At 37.9% G+C, this 7,983-nt stretch overlaps 1 long non-coding RNA gene across 1 annotated transcript in view; it reads right to left on the minus strand.

Moving 5' to 3' along the window:
- LOC144244738 (uncharacterized) overlaps nucleotides 1–7,643 on the minus strand; it is a 134,072-nt gene extending 126,429 nt beyond the window's left edge. Inside the window, exons 1-4 of the long non-coding RNA XR_013339045.1 lie at nucleotides 7,589–7,643; nucleotides 2,507–2,582; nucleotides 2,238–2,284; nucleotides 1,843–1,966 (exon numbers count right to left, since the gene is read on the minus strand). This is a non-coding gene — a long non-coding RNA (uncharacterized LOC144244738). The remainder of the gene's footprint in view (nucleotides 1–1,842; nucleotides 1,967–2,237; nucleotides 2,285–2,506; nucleotides 2,583–7,588) is intronic.
- Between the last annotated feature and the right edge of the window lie 340 nt (nucleotides 7,644–7,983).

The following is a 7,983-nucleotide window of genomic DNA, read 5'->3' on the forward strand; positions in this document are numbered from 1 at the left end:
AAAAAAAAAAATTTAGCCATGAGTCAGGCATAAATGCAGTAATGCAAAACTCACTAATTTATATATGAGTTAGATCTCATTTTTTCTCCTCCATTTTATATTTTTATTGGATATGTGTTCATGGCAAATGGGAAATGTTAAATGTTATCTGTTCAATATGAGGGTAAAGCTATTTGCCAATATTTATGGAGAAGAATTTCCTGTGCTCTGATATGTTTTCTTCTAAGACTGTGGAATACATTTTAGGTGAGAGACTAAGATGACATAGAGAAGCTCTTTGGACGTCTCTAAAGCCTATCTTAGAGGATAAAATATCTATTCTGTTTCATTAGTTTTGTTTTTTTTTTTCTCCTTTCAGCCTCAGGTAGTTGCTTTTTGGAATCTATGCATTTTTGAGAGCCCCTGATGGGGAAAAGTGCCTAAAGTTCCAGTGACTATAGGCGCTTGAAGAACTGGAATCAGAACAGAAAGTTCTGGCAGGAGTAAAGAGAGGGGTAAAGGGGTCAGGCTTGAAGGAAGACATATGAAAAGGCACAAAGGATCTGAAAAAAAGATAAAAGGTGGTAAAAGGAGGAGTGGACACAATGGAAAGACAGAGTCCTTAGAGCAGGCAGTGTAGGGAGATCTTAACTTTCCCAAAGAAGTCACTGAAGTTCCAAATCATTTTTAGTCAGTTAATGACACTTAGAGAAGAAGTAGAGAGTTAGCCATGTCGTAGCATTTTTGTCACTTGGAGTTTAAGGCAGATGGTCTTAGGTCAACTGAGAAGTTCCCATTGGAGAAGCAAGATTAGAGACCTCAAAAGAGGAATTAAATCACAAATACCAATTACTAAAAAGGCAAGAACTAACTATATTGCAAAGAATGTGGAAGAGAAGAAACCCATGTGCACTTGTTGGTAGGAATGTAATTTGTTGCAACCACTATGGAGGTCCCTCAAAAAATTAAAAATATAACTTCCATATAATCCAGCATTCCACTTCTGGGTATTTACAAGAAATAGCAATGAAATTACTATGTTGAAAAGATATCTGTACCCCCATGTTTACTGTAGCATTATATACGAAGCTAAGACATTGAAACCACCTAAGTGTCTAGTGACATATAAATGGATAAAACACACACACACACACACACACACACACTCAGTGAAATAGTGTTTGGTCATTAAGGAGATCCTGCTATTTGTGACAACATGGATGGGCTTTGAGGGCACGAAGCTAAGTTAAATAAGTCAAACAGAGAAAATACCATATGATTTCATTTATAAGTGAAATCTAATACAAATGAAAAAATAAATAAACCCATAGATAGAATAAATTGGTGGTTGCCAGAGGTGGAGGTTTGGGAATACGTGAAATGGGTGAGGTTAATCAAAAGGTAGAAACTTCCAGGTATAAGATAAATAAGCATGGTGACTACAGTTAATAGTACTGTACTGTATATCTGAAAGTTGTTAAAACAGTAAATCTTAAAAGTTCTTATCACAAGAAAACCTTTATATGATGGATGTTAACTAAATGTATTATAGTAATCATTTCACAATAAAATGTATATGATAATTATGTTCTACACCTAAAATTAATATAATGTTATATGTCAGTTAAAAAAAAGAGAAGCAGAAAAAGAAGCTTTGTTCCAGCTCAGGAGTCAGGGTATGAGTCTTGCTCAAAACAAGACACCAGCAGGGATTTCCATTCCAGCTGATACCTCTCATTAGAAGTCTGGGGAGAGTGTCTAAGTTAATTCCAGTATGCACTAAAAATTGTAAGACACAAAATCCGTCCTCATCATGCTTCAACAGACATTCGTCCAGAGCATTAGATCAGGGCTTGGACTTACCATCATAGGAACAAGTAGTTTGAAGATGATACAAAGGTCTCCATGCAGCTGAGTAGTCCAGTTGTCCTATCAAAGGAGGATCCAATAGTGGTTCTGATCCAGATCCAAGTTGTGGAGCCTGTAACTGACAAAGATAGACAAAGCTGGGCAATGACAGATTTTAATCAGAAATATACTGCTGCAATAGTGAAAAGAGCCCAGTGTGCTTTGAGCTAAACTTACATTTGGTCAAGGTGAATGGTCCTTTTAAAGGAGAATGAGAGAAAAGGGAGGGGTTGAGCTGGGTCTCAGTAAAGTCATGGTGGTGAAACATTACAAACAGTCGGAGGGTGGCTTGGTCCATATGGAACCCATCTGGGTTTGTTAACAAGCACTTATAAAACTTAGGCTCCTACCTTCCCACAGAGACTGGGAAACAGGGACTCTTATCATCAGGAGTTGGCTGCAACAAACAGAAAATGCTGAGTTTTCTCAGACAGGCACTTTAATGACAGGGCGGGGGTAGGGTGAGCTGTGGGGAAGGAAGAGGCAATCTAGGATCATCCTCAGGATGTAGCTTGAGCTTTTAGAAGCTCTGTCAGCTTTTGTTCAAGTCTGTAGGCCAAATTTGTTATGCTCAGGTACATGCAATTTATCCTTGACATGTGAAATATTAATAATATACCAATACTTAGGTTTGGCTATTACTGCTTCATCCCCTCGAGGAGCCGATGAAGATAATGCAGCAGGAAAGCTCTCTCCTGTGAAACAATGGAGAAAATCATGAGGTTTGTGTAGGAAAATCAAAGAGCCTCTAAAAAACACATACACTGCAGGATACATGCTCAGGTGAAAAAGGGACTGAGAGGCGCCCCCACTGTCTGGCTGTGGTACCTCAGCGGCCCCTGCCGACCTCAATTGTGTTGCTCCAGTCGGAGTCCCTCAGAGCTCAGTGGCGCAGGAGCCTTTCCTGTAACATTAATTCTACTCTTGGCCTCCCACCTGTGGACCCTAGAAGGCGCTGTGAGCCAGCCCCTTTGAATGTTCCAATCAACATTCAATATCCACCCTATGCACATATGCAAAATGATGAGGAAACAAAAGCCTGCACTCAGGGAAGAGTTGTGAGGTACAGAGCGAAGGAAGCGAACATGAGTATTCAGAATCCCTTCCGTCCACTGGCTTGAAAATTCTCTCTGTCCCCCCCATCCTGGCTCCTTCCCTGGTGCAGAACCACTCCTAGTAATGTCCAGGGACCTGTCCAGTGGACAGGAGCCGTCCTCACTTGTTTACACTGTCTTCCCGTCTTCCTGAAAGAACTCAAGGGCAGGGAGTAACATCTCAAGGATCAAGACCCAGACGTTCGAAATTCCTCATCACCACATGCGTTCCTCTGTGGGCTGCCCCTGCAATACTTTATGACTTTCCTCTCCCACTGGCATGGTCCCACCATGCTCTTCCTTTCATGCTTCTGATATCCTTACAAATTACTGTTCCCAAAGGTCCTTCGAATCCACTGGCTTCTCCATATGTCCTTGCCTGTGGTGAGGATATGCTTTTACTTCTCCTTGCCCTCTCCATTTTGCATTACTGGCTGTTCTTCATACTTCAACACTTCCTCAGATAGGCTCCTCCAAGAGATCTTCCTAGTGTATCCCATTTCAGGTCTTATTCCTCACATCTGAGTTCCCAAGTGCAGCTCTCCACCCACAGTTTAGTTTCCTGTTAAGTTTTGGGAATTCCCACTGGGCCAAAATCTCAGAGAATATGGAAACTTCATTTATGTTAACCCCCATGAGGGTCCTTAGGTGTATTGGACGCGGAGTGACAGAGAAGATTTTCCTTTTATGGGGGTTTAAAATCAAATAAGGCTAGGGGTACATGGGTGGCTCAGTCTGTTAAGCATCCAACTTTGGCTCAGGTCATGATCTCATGGTTTCTGGGTTTGAGCCCCGCGTCGGGCTCTGTGCTGACAGCTAGCCAGATCCTGGATCCTGCTTCGGATTCTGTGTCTCCCTCTCTCTCTGACCCTCCCCTGCTCACACTGTCTCTCTCTCTCAGAAATAAATAAAAAACATTAAAAAATTTGTAAAAAATCAAATAAGGCTATTTCAATTTCTCACGTCCTTGATCTCTAGTGTTTCTAGACTACAGAATTTTGCGACTGTAGACAGGATTTGAATCTGAAGGATGTCTCATCAGGTAGTCAGCACCACAGGATGAGACCTTGCTTTATGGCTGAGATTGCTTCTTCACAAATCACCACTGTATTAATAAACCACCATGATATACAGTACTTCTCGCCTCCTTTGCAATCATTCTTCCTTTTTGGGTAGGGAGTCTCACCTTGCTGGATCTGAGTTAACTATGCATTCACCAAGATCATCTTAGTGATTAGTACTCCTTTTATAAACCAATTTTATATTTATAAAACATCAATTTTCAGTTTCATCAGTTTTAACATGCACATTTTCTTACATTTTTCATCCTGGATAGAGAAAAATTATTATAATTAATATAACTTCTTAAAGAACACATTGTCATTGCATAAACTTAGTCTTAGAATCCTTACATTGATATTTTCTAGTTAGATCACCAGCATGAAGCTCTGCAGAACTGGTGCCAGAGCCTTGGAGGAAAGTCTCAGGGGCAAAACAGGAGTGTTTTCTATTAAGAAACATTACAACACAATCTCTGTTAACAACACCTTGAGAGATATTTCATTAAACATTATGACATCAGTGACTCTGAGTCTAAACCTGATTCTGAAGAATGTATGCAGACTGTGCAGATACTTTTGAGAACCTAGTTAATTAGTTTCATTTTTAATGTATGTAAATGCTATATCTGTATAACTTTCAAAGAGTTTTTTGATATGTACAAAATAAGGATTATGACCATTATGATAGTATACACTAAGCACTTTTTCCTTCAAGATATATCTTAAATTGATGATTTGTTGACCAGATGACGTATTCTAAGTTGCGCCCATTTGCACTCAAGGGAAATCTTGCAAAATCTAACTCTTATAGGCCTTTTTGTATTAGAACTGCCAGGTTTTTCACCTGTCTCCTTTTGTGAATTTTATTTGAATTATTCCTTCACCTAAATATTATTAATGAAAGCCTAAAATCTGGTGTACAGAAATCTTTCATATAGATTTGCAGAAGAAATGAACCCAAAAATTGTTGGGAAATAAATTTTTTAAAAGAGGAAAGATTCTAAGGAACTTCCACCTGAAATTTTGGAATGCATTACCATGGTTTGGGCAACTGAGTATTCAACCCATGAAAAAGAACATGGCCACTGAAGTGCTCTATGAAATAAAATAGACGATGCGAAGAACAATGGTTCCTAAAAATTTTAAGTACTGAAAAAAATTAATTCCCAAGGAAATTGTTTAACATATAATATAACCCATTTTGACTAGATTGACTAAAGTGAGAACATATCATTCCTGGTGATAACAATGCTACTTTTCATAATTTACACCAATAAATTATATAAAGATAAGAACATGATTTTAATCCTATAATTGTTATTTTAGCTTTTTATGAAGAAGCCAAATAGATAATTATTCAAGTAATGCTTCAAATATAGTCTGTTCTCACACCACAAACGTGGTGATAAAGATTACCATAAAGCTTGAATTTACATATTATTGAGTTTGAGCAACATCATTAGCTCTATTCACATCTTAAAATTTTGTTCTATAATCTAATCATATCTATATATACGTATATGCATACGTATACATATACATATATACATATACATATATATATATATATATATATACAAACGCACACATACACACATATATATATTTGATGCTAAAAGTGTTCCAGCTTCTTTGGTAGGGATGGTGATAAAGCTGTGATCAAAAGAGAAGAATTACCTGCATTGTTCTCTATTATAATACATGTTCAGTGTCTACTGTTTTTCCAGATACTTGTGTATATTATGGAAATCGTTCTCTCTTTGTTTTTATGGTTTCCCTAAAAGGCATCTGTTTAGAGGTAAGTCAGACAATGAATGACAAATACTGAGTGATATCCCTTGTATATGGAACCTAAAAAAGCCAAACTCATAGAAACAGTGAGTAGAATGGTGATAACCAGGGACTAGGGTGTAGGGGAAATAAGGAGATGCTGGTCAAAGGGTACAAACTTGCAGTAAGAAGATGAGTAAGTTCTTAGGATACAATGTACAACATAGTAATTACAGTTAAATGATATTGTATCATATATTTATAATATTAAGTTACTAAGTATATATAGTATATATTAAAATACTAAGTATACATATATATGTAGTTGCTAAGAAACTAGATCTTAAGTGTTCTCACTACATAAAATAAATAATAATTATGTGATATGATGGAAGTGTTAGCTGATGTTCTAGTGATGATTTTGTTGCAATAATACTTGCATCAAATTAACATGTTGTATACCTTAAACTTATCCAATGTTATATCTCAAAAAATTAGGATTCATTTTGAACCACCTTAAAAATTTTTTGGATATAAGCTAGCAAGGGTGCCCTTGTGCCCCTTAACAGTACAGTGAGATCAGATACCAAGCTTCAGGCACATCCTCCATGATTCCTGGCACCTACCAGGATGCTAAGCTGGCCTGCAGTTTTCATAATTTGTCATGTTTGTGCTTTTCCAATTGACCTAAGGATAAACCCAGAGTTCTGTGGCCTATTTTCACCTACCTCGTACATTCCTCCTGCCAATGGAATGGAGCATCAACTTTTAATAGGGATACACTTTTTTTTTTCAATTCAAGGTCATGACCATAGTTCTTGCTACCGACATCGTTGAATCTTTGCCCTTGAAAAGCCCAGATATCATTTTTTTTCCTTAGAGGATTCCAGCTTTCCAGTAATTACCATATGGGCATTCTCTTCTAATTTTGTATCTAAGTACATTTTTGCCGATGGTTTAATGTTAGGCTGGACAGAATCTATTATAATATGTAGGAGAGTCAAAGTTAAAGTCAACATAAGACCTCAGTTGTGCTCATGTAGTGCATTACTGTAGGATGGGAAGAATTTGCAGGGAACAAAGGAGAAAGCAAGACAGATAAAGGACTTGTAAAGGATCAGTAACCGTGTCAAGTGGCTTGTGGTAACAATGATATTTAATGCTTAAAACTAAGTTTAATAATTTTTTATTGTGCGACATTATATCTCAGTCCTGCTACTTAGGGTAGGGTTCCAAGCAAAAGATGTGGCCCCATTTTGTCTCAGTTTATTCTTCTCTGGTATATGGAAAATAAACAGCATTGAGGTTTTTTACATTTTTTACAATGTTTTAATTTATTTCTGAGAGAGAGACAGCATGAGCAGGGGAGGGTCAGAAAGACAGAGGGAGACACAGAATCTGGAACAGTCTCCAGTCTCTGAGCTAGCTGTCAGCACAGAGCCCGACCCGGGGCTCGAACCCACGAACTGTGAGATCGTGACCTGAGCCAAAGTCGAACGCTTAACCGACTGAGCCACCCAGGCTCCCCATGAGATTTTTTTGAAGATGTAAACAAGCAATGTATGTGAGAAATAAATAAAGTCATTCTAATATTCACTGAGTTCATTGCAGATATCCAACCCTGTTCAAAGCTGTTTTCATAAACCGTGTCAGGGCACAGGTAATGTGTGTCATGGATTTGAGTAAACATCAAGTATATTTCTCCTGACCCATACTCATACCCAAAAGCCACAATTCAATTGGCAGCAATGAAAATGGAGCAGGGAATATTCTTACCTGGATAAATATCCCATATGATTGCCTTCTGTTTGGGCATTGAGAAGAATCCTGATGTCCTTCCTCAAAGCATACCAGAGGATTGGCAGAAACAGTAAAAGCTACCAATTAAGAATGTAAAAATGAAAATCAGATGGATGGTGGGTCCATGAGGACATTATTAAACTTTACAAGAACCTTGGCTTGCATGTCCAAGGATTTTGCCATGCACATCAAAAATAAACTAATTGCTTCTGTATGTAACTGTAATAACATATTGTTTTATAGCTTGACACTTAAAATATGGCTCTGTGAAACCTAGACAATATTCTTTTTTTTTCTTAAATAGTATATTATCAAGTTGATTTCCATATAACACCCAGTGCTCATCCCAACAAGTACCCTTCCCCTTCCCC

The sequence above is a fragment of the Crocuta crocuta genome, unplaced genomic scaffold (genome assembly GCF_008692635.1).
Source record: "Crocuta crocuta isolate KB4526 unplaced genomic scaffold, BGI_CrCroc_1.0 scaffold208, whole genome shotgun sequence".
NCBI classification, from domain to species: Eukaryota; Metazoa; Chordata; class Mammalia; order Carnivora; family Hyaenidae; genus Crocuta; species Crocuta crocuta.